Source organism: Lolium rigidum, chromosome 7 (assembly GCF_022539505.1).
Source record: "Lolium rigidum isolate FL_2022 chromosome 7, APGP_CSIRO_Lrig_0.1, whole genome shotgun sequence".
Taxonomy (NCBI): Eukaryota; Viridiplantae; Streptophyta; class Magnoliopsida; order Poales; family Poaceae; genus Lolium; species Lolium rigidum.
In genome coordinates this window covers 52,416,180-52,423,960 of record NC_061514.1, presented here as the reverse complement: position 1 = coordinate 52,423,960, position 7,781 = coordinate 52,416,180, and positions in this window count along the sequence as shown.

Below are 7,781 nucleotides of genomic sequence, written 5' to 3'. Positions count from 1 at the left end.
GAGTATATCTATCCGTCATCGGGATGGACAAATCCCACTATTGATCCATATGCCTCAACTCATACTTTCCGGATACTTAATCCCACCTTTATAGCCACCCATTTACGCAAGTGGTGTTTGGTGTAATCAAAGTACCTTTCCGGTATAAGTGATTTACATGATCTCATGGTCATAAGGACTAGGTAACTATGAATCGAAAGCTTATAGCAAATAACTTAATGACGAGATCTTATGCTACGCTTAATTGGGTGTGTCCATTACATCATTCATATAATGATATAACCTTGTTATTAATAACATCCAATGTTCATGATTATGAAACTAATCATCCATTAATCAACAAGCTAGTTTAAGATGCATACTAGGGACTTCTTGTTGTCTACATATCACACATGTACTAATGTTTCGGTTAATACAATTCTAGCATGATATATAAACATTTATCATAAACATGAAGATATAAATAATAACCACTTTATTATTGCCTCTAGGGCATATCTCCTTCACCTTCAACTCCTTCGGACAAGTCTGGCTCCTCGTTGACCAACTCATATTCGCCTTCTGGTGCTCCGGTGCAGGCCTCCTCTTTGGTATCACAGTCTAGCAAGGGTTTAGAAAGAAAGTGAGTAGAGAGGTACTCAGCAAGCTCAAAAGAAAAGGTGTTCGATGCACTAACTACGACCATTGATCAGAAAATCTCAGGTCAATGCATGTTTCGCAAACATTTCTTCAAAAGGTTTATTTTATTCTAAAAGCTATGCCCGCCAGTCTTCACAGGTTGACCAAAACTTCACTAAGTTCCTTTCCTGCCGCGTTCGTAGTTCCCTTCCCGGAACAGGGAGTGACAAGACACAATTTGATACACTCTTCAGAGGTGCGTTACTTTTCCCATAAGAGAACTTATCCTTGTTGCCAACCGAACGTACTTTCCCGTCCACACTTCCTTGGTGTGAGGTCCAGTATAAGAACCAAGCCAATCACTGCCTTCTCCGCGACCCTGCATACCCACCCTTTTGTCCATACCCACATCCCCGGTCGACATCTCCCAAGCATACGGCTTTACCCACGATGTGTCCCGGACAATCCATCATAGACGGTAGAGCGCCCTTCATCCACACGGGGAGATTAAGTCCATCCCAAACTACTGAGTGTTCTCGCAACACGCAGCCAGGCTCTATCAAGTCCGTTGATATGCAGACGGGAAAAGATACAACTGACTTCCCTAGAGCCATTATAGATCTCATGGTTAACGCGATATGTACGGCGCTAGAATCACTAGACGGCATTGGTGATTAGTCCTAGATGAGTAGAACCCTTGCAATGGAACCTCCACCATCAACACATACCATGGTTCCATTGCCCACCACATAGTCATATTCATAATTGGAAAAGTAACATTTTATTTTTAATGTTGGAGTGATAAGTATATTGCTTTGCGAGTAAATTGATAGAAAATAATCAATATGGCATGAGCAAGAGTGAACTTGCCTGGAGACTGCGAGATAGTGCAGTTCGAGGGTTTGGATTGAACGTGGACCTCGGGTTCTGGAAAGAAGCATCATTGTCCGATAAGGATAATGTTATAAAATTCAAATGATGTATGCATGGTGGATTTATTTTGGTTGAATCCCTTTCCCCGGAGTGTTAACATAATTTCTTAAGATTTGAATATTAAAGCTTTATTGGAATATTAATTCCTTTAAATAATAATTTATGATGATTTAATTATTATTTCAATAAGGATTTTCCTCAAAAGAGAAAGAATTGAAATAATATAATTTATCTTTTTTAAAATATGTGTTTTAACAAATATTTAAAGGAATTTGGAAATTCCTTAATTTTTATATTCAAGGAAATATTTCAAATTTAAATTCCAACTTAGAATTCATTTTTTAAATTTTTTTAACCAAAATTTCTGATGTTTATTTTATTTTGGTTAAGAAATATTTTTAATGTATTATTCATATTTTTCTTGAATTTTTGGAGTTCATTTGGATTTATTAGCAATTTTCCAAAGTGAAAAGGTTTAATTCAAAAGTGAAATGTCTAAATTACCCCTGGTCCCACTAGTCAGCCCACTAGTGGTTGAACCAGACTTGGCCGGCCCAAACCGACCGAGCCAATTCAGTCCACCCCTCTCTCTCTCTCTCACGCAACCCTAACCCTAATCATCTCGCGACGCGGTTGGCGATTCGCGTCGCCGCCGCAGTTGCCGCCACGCTCCGGCCAACTCCAGCCACCCCTGGCATCACCGTTGGTTGCAGTCGCCTCCCCTTGCGATGCTCTACAATCCTATCCGCATCGATTTGAAGCTCGTCGCCTACTTCTCTGGATTGCCTCCCCTCTGCATCTAGGGTTCCAACCCATTGTGGTGTTCTTCATCGATCTGACGCCCCTGAACGAGATGGCGATGCTCATTGGTGCGTTGGTGGTGTTGTGCTCGATTGGTACCGGCTTGATCGCGGTCTGGCGCCGCCGTGACCGGCCTGTGCCACCGTGCCGCCATGGACGCCACTCAGCTCTTCACCAGGTACACATCTCACGCCTCCTCTACTCTCCTCTACTCTCTTTTCTCCCTCTAAGCTCTCTCTATCAACCTGGCCAGCTACTGCACCTCTATTGGCCACTGGCCATGCCATGCTATTGCTAGTACTGCTGCTCTGGATTCCTTGCTGATGCTTGTCGTGGATTCTAGCTTGCCCCTGACCCTGTAGCTTCATCTGGTGTTCATATGAATACCAGTTGCTAACAGTGACTTGCTATATACACTGGTAGATTATGGTTGCTATTGTGCTGTAGTGAGCTCCATCTGCTCCAAAGGTTCCATTTGGAGCCTAAATTGCTAGTGGTTAGTGCACTGACATACTGCTAATTCCTTATTGTTGCTTGTCTTAAGCTATAGCAATTGTCTATGCCTCTTTGTATTTGCTTACCATTAACTGGTGAGCTACTAATGCTTATTGGAGTGTGCTATACTCAAAAATGTACCTTGTGGTGCTACTGCTTCTATACTAGTGACACTTCTATGATGCTGCTACATGTTGGTGATGGCTATAGTCTACTTATATCAGTTGTTATGCTTCTTTGGCTTACTGGATCATGTATATTTGTTGGTTTGTGAAGGTTTACTGCCACTTGTTATTGATGAACCATGTGTTGGTGATGATTCAATTTAATTCAATGATGTTAATTTGATTTGCATCCTTTGTTGGAAACAAATCCATGGTCTGAACCTGTACAAGGTAATGATGACTTTCTCACTGGTATAACTTGTTTGTGTTGTGACCTCAATATATAGCTATTTCTATTGCCACTAGTTGCATCTCATAGTTGGATAATTTGTTGGTTTTGGTGAAAATAGAGATACTCACAGTAGGGGATCATGTAAATGAATGCCACTATGGGTATCCTTTGAAGAAAATGGGAAGTTTCCGATGGTTTTAAAAGACTAGGTGATTAAGTTGGCTGTCAAGGCTGGTTTCATTTGGTTAACTTGGATAGGCTATGTGTTCTTGCTTACTTATGCATATCCATCTCTACTGGATTTACTAGTTCTGGCTTGGCCTCCCTTTTGCCATACCAAGTGATGAATAATCCCTGTGGAGCATCTGCTCCATGCTATGTGTGTTTTGAGCATGCTTATGATGGATTGGATCCTCTGGATCCTTTCCAGGTATCAAATATACCTTTCTCTAGCTCCTAGACAAAGTACTTTGTTGATGTAGAGGATTTTTCTGGTTGATCTTGATCAACTGGCCCTTCTCCTCCAAGCTCCTGGCTGGTTCTTGAATTATATCATCATGGTTTCTGGTTTGGTGGTGTTTGGGTGGATGAACTCTGATGAACTAGTGTTGTTTCTGATGCTGTTGGGTTCCTGGATGGTTGAACTCTATCTACTGTGCAATGTACAATTTATAGCAAGCCAAGGTGGCTTGCTTGGTCGACAACAAGGGCTGAGCTTGTGCTGTGGTGTCTTCTCCTCCTTTCACCCTTGTGATGATTCACTTGTGAGTGTTGTGTGGGCAGATATTGTTAGGACTTGAACCCCGGCCTGAGTTTATCTTCTCCATTTTTTACTTCTTTTTGCTGACCAAGTGGCATTGCCACTTGTTCAAGGACAACACTTGGTTCTTTCTTGTTGTTTATGCAGGTTTCAAAGTTGGCTCAAGATTTGGTGAAATGCAAATGAAGAATTAAGAAGATTTAGTCCACGAAAATAGTTTTACTATGTAATTTTCTTTTCTTTCTCATTTCTTATTTGTTTATAATCAATAATGTTGTGATACGTTGCAAACGTATCCATAATTTTTGATGCTCCATGCTTGTTTTACACCAATTTCTATATGTTTTGTTTACACTTCATTGCGTTTTTATGCATTTTCCGGAACTAACCTATTGACAAGATGCCACAGTGTCACTTCCCTGTTTTCTGCTATTTTGTATTTCAGAAAATTTGTATAGAAAATATTCTCGGAATTGGACGAAAGAAAAGCCGAAGTTCCTATTTTACTGTAACGAAGATGGAGTCCAGAGGAGAGACGAAGAGGTGCCAGGGGCGGCCACGCCATGCCTAGGCGCGGGCCACCCCTGGCCGCGCCTAGGGGTGGTGTGGGCCCCTCGGGCGCCCACCGACCTCGCCGTTCCGCCTATTTATTCATCTGATCGAGAAAAACCTAAACACCCGAGCCTCCATCCACGAAAAGTTTCGTCGCGGCCGCCATCGCTGACCCTAGCTCGGGAGTGTTCTGAAGCTCTTTTCGGCACCCTGCCAAAGAGGTAGATCATCACTGGAGGCTTGTACATCGCCATGCTCGCCTCCGAACTGATGCGTGAGTAGTTCATCTCTGGACTACGGGTCCATAGCAGTAGTAGATGGTTGTCTTCTCCACTTTATGCTTCATGTTTAGATCTTGTGAGCTGCCTATCATGATCAAGATCATCTTTCTGTAATGCTACATGTTGTGTTTGCTGGGATCCGATGAATATTGAATACTATGATTGAGATCGATTATATACTTGTCATATGTTATTTGTGATCTTGCACGCTCTCTGTTGCTAGTAGATGCTCTGGCCAAGTATATGCTTGTGACCCCAAGAGGGAGTATTTATGCTCGATAGTGGGTTCATGCCTCTAGTAATCTGGGAGAGTGACAATAAATTCTAAGGTTATAGATGTGTTGTTTCTACTAAGGAGAAAACAACAATACTCTGTCTAAGGATAATTCTATTGTTTACTTTACACACTTTGTTTAATGCAATAATCTATTGCTTGCAACTTAATACTGAAAGGGGTGCGGATGTTAACCAAAAGGTGGATTATTAGTCATAGACGCAGTTGGATTATGGTCTATGTATTATGTTGTAATGCCCAAATGAATCTCATAGTAATCATCTTGTCATGTATGGTCTTTATTCTGTTAATTTCCCATCTGTAATTTGTTCACCCAACATGTTATTTATCTTTATGGAGAGACACCTCTAGTGAACTATGGACCCCTGATGTGGGCATTACCCTTCGGGTAACCAACATTAGACTACCTCCTCCGGCCCAACCAGGGACCCATGAAGATTTCCCAACGATCAAGGTGGGCCTATACGTCGGTTCCAGTAAAGGAGACTCACCCGAAGAAGGTTTCTTGACGAACAAGGCAAGAAGACGCTATACAAGGAAAGCTTAGAATATATATCTTTGTAACTTAGTCGAGTCCGGATAGAACTCTTGAGACCTGGCCTGCTATATAAAGAGGCTAGGAGAGGGTCTGCCGAGACACAATTTGAACACATAGATTCACCGCAAGTCATGAGCTAGAACCATAGAATCTTAGCCTCTCGACGAGACAACAACCATAGCCTATCGGCTACCCCATTGTAACCCGATATATTCGATAATCAAGATCAGACAAGCAGGAAGTAAGGGTTTTACCTCATCGAGGGCCCCGAACCTGGGTAAAACTCTCTCCCCGTTTGTTTGGTATCTGATGTCTCGTGTCAGCCTGCGGGATTCCGTCAACCCTAAGCCCCTCATGGTGGGCATTACCAGGGAGCCCCCTTGTCAATTGACGCCGTCTGTGGGAACCCTGTCGGCACAAGGCGCATCATCGGCTGCTTCGATCATGTCAACTACGACTCCACCAGCATCAACAACGCCATCGTCGGCTCCTTCATCACCAAGCTTGGGGAACTCGATTCGTTTCAGGTCCTTCGAGTTTACTCCGCACGACGACTCCTCTCGTTCGGTCTTCTCAGGCCTACACGGCGGGTTGGATATGATGTTCGGGAGCGTCCACTACTGCGTCGACACTGAGGGCATCGTTGGGCTACCTGATTCGTTCCCCCTAGCACATCAAGGACTTTGGCTTCATCAAGTGCAGGATCAACCGCATCGACTCCGGTCTCGGTCAATCTATCGGCTACGTTATCAGCATCAACGCCAACATCTTCGCCATCATCGTCTCTGACTCTCCGCGCCGTTCGACATCATCTATGTCTGTCGGATCCGACGATTCTGCATCGTCCGATCTGACGTCGTATTACTGCCTCAACTGTGACACCATGCACGGGCTAGGTTCGGATGACACGCTGTACGTCTGCAACGCCAAGTATTCCTCTGATGAAGAAAGTAGCGACAATATCGCCAGGAAAACCACCTGGAGTGTGGCGCATCATCAAATCTACGCTATCCTCAACTCATTCAACGGAGAAGGACCTTCTGAAGGTGAACATACCCCACGCGTCAATCGAGGAGGACGCCGCAACGTTGAGAATAGCACCAGCAATGATAATAGTGATTACACCATCACTGAGGAAGAGTGGGAAATTGCTCGTACTGATATAGCCAATAACACTCGAGTCCCCTCTGGAGTTTCGGCAGGTACCCACAACACGTATCATACTATCTTGGAAAGGAATCGAGTTCGGTTGGCAAATAAGCAAGCTGACCTCGATCAACGTCGGCATGCAGCCGACCAATCAAGCGAGCGACGCAGAGAATCGCGTCGAAGCACGTCCCGCAGCAACCAAGGTTCGGGAAGATATCGACCACGAATTCCACGTCTTTCGGAAGATGATGCGAGGGAGATCACGTCGAATCTCTCCAATTCCTTTATGACTATGGACACCGTGGGCATGCTCAGGCCAAAAACTGTCGAAGGGGTAACGGATAACCTCGCGGCTTACTTAATCAATCACCAGCCGACACCCAATGGTCCCATGGCGCAAGCTCATCGGGATGCATTGGAGAGCCTCACGATCCTTGGAGACAAACTCACCCCTAGGAAGGAGAAAACTGCGCATCATGGCAGTGGATCTAAGCATCGTTCGAAAGATGCTCATGATGACATTACACAGAGAAAAATCGACAAAGCTCATCGTCGACGTGCTGCAAGGGAAGGATACGATAGCGACGATTCCGAGGAAACCCAGGAGTATGACGACGAACTTCGAGGAGCCGATTGCTTAAGCTACTAGATTCGGGAGACGATGCCACCGAAGAGATTCAAGCCTACTCCCACTGATGTTGCTAAATATGATGGGCAGCAGGAGCGAAGGTCTTGGATAGATGATTATCTGCAAACTGTGATCTTGCACAAGGGAAACCAAATAGCGGCAATGCAGTGCCTGCAGATTTACATGAAAGATTCGCCACGAGCATGGTTGAGAGGCCTGCCGAAAGGATCTATTAGGTCCTGGGAAGATTTGGTTGATGCCTTCGTCAAGAACTTCCAGGCCACATACAAGAGACCTGTCGGAATCGAAGAATTACGTCACTGTCAGCAGAAGCT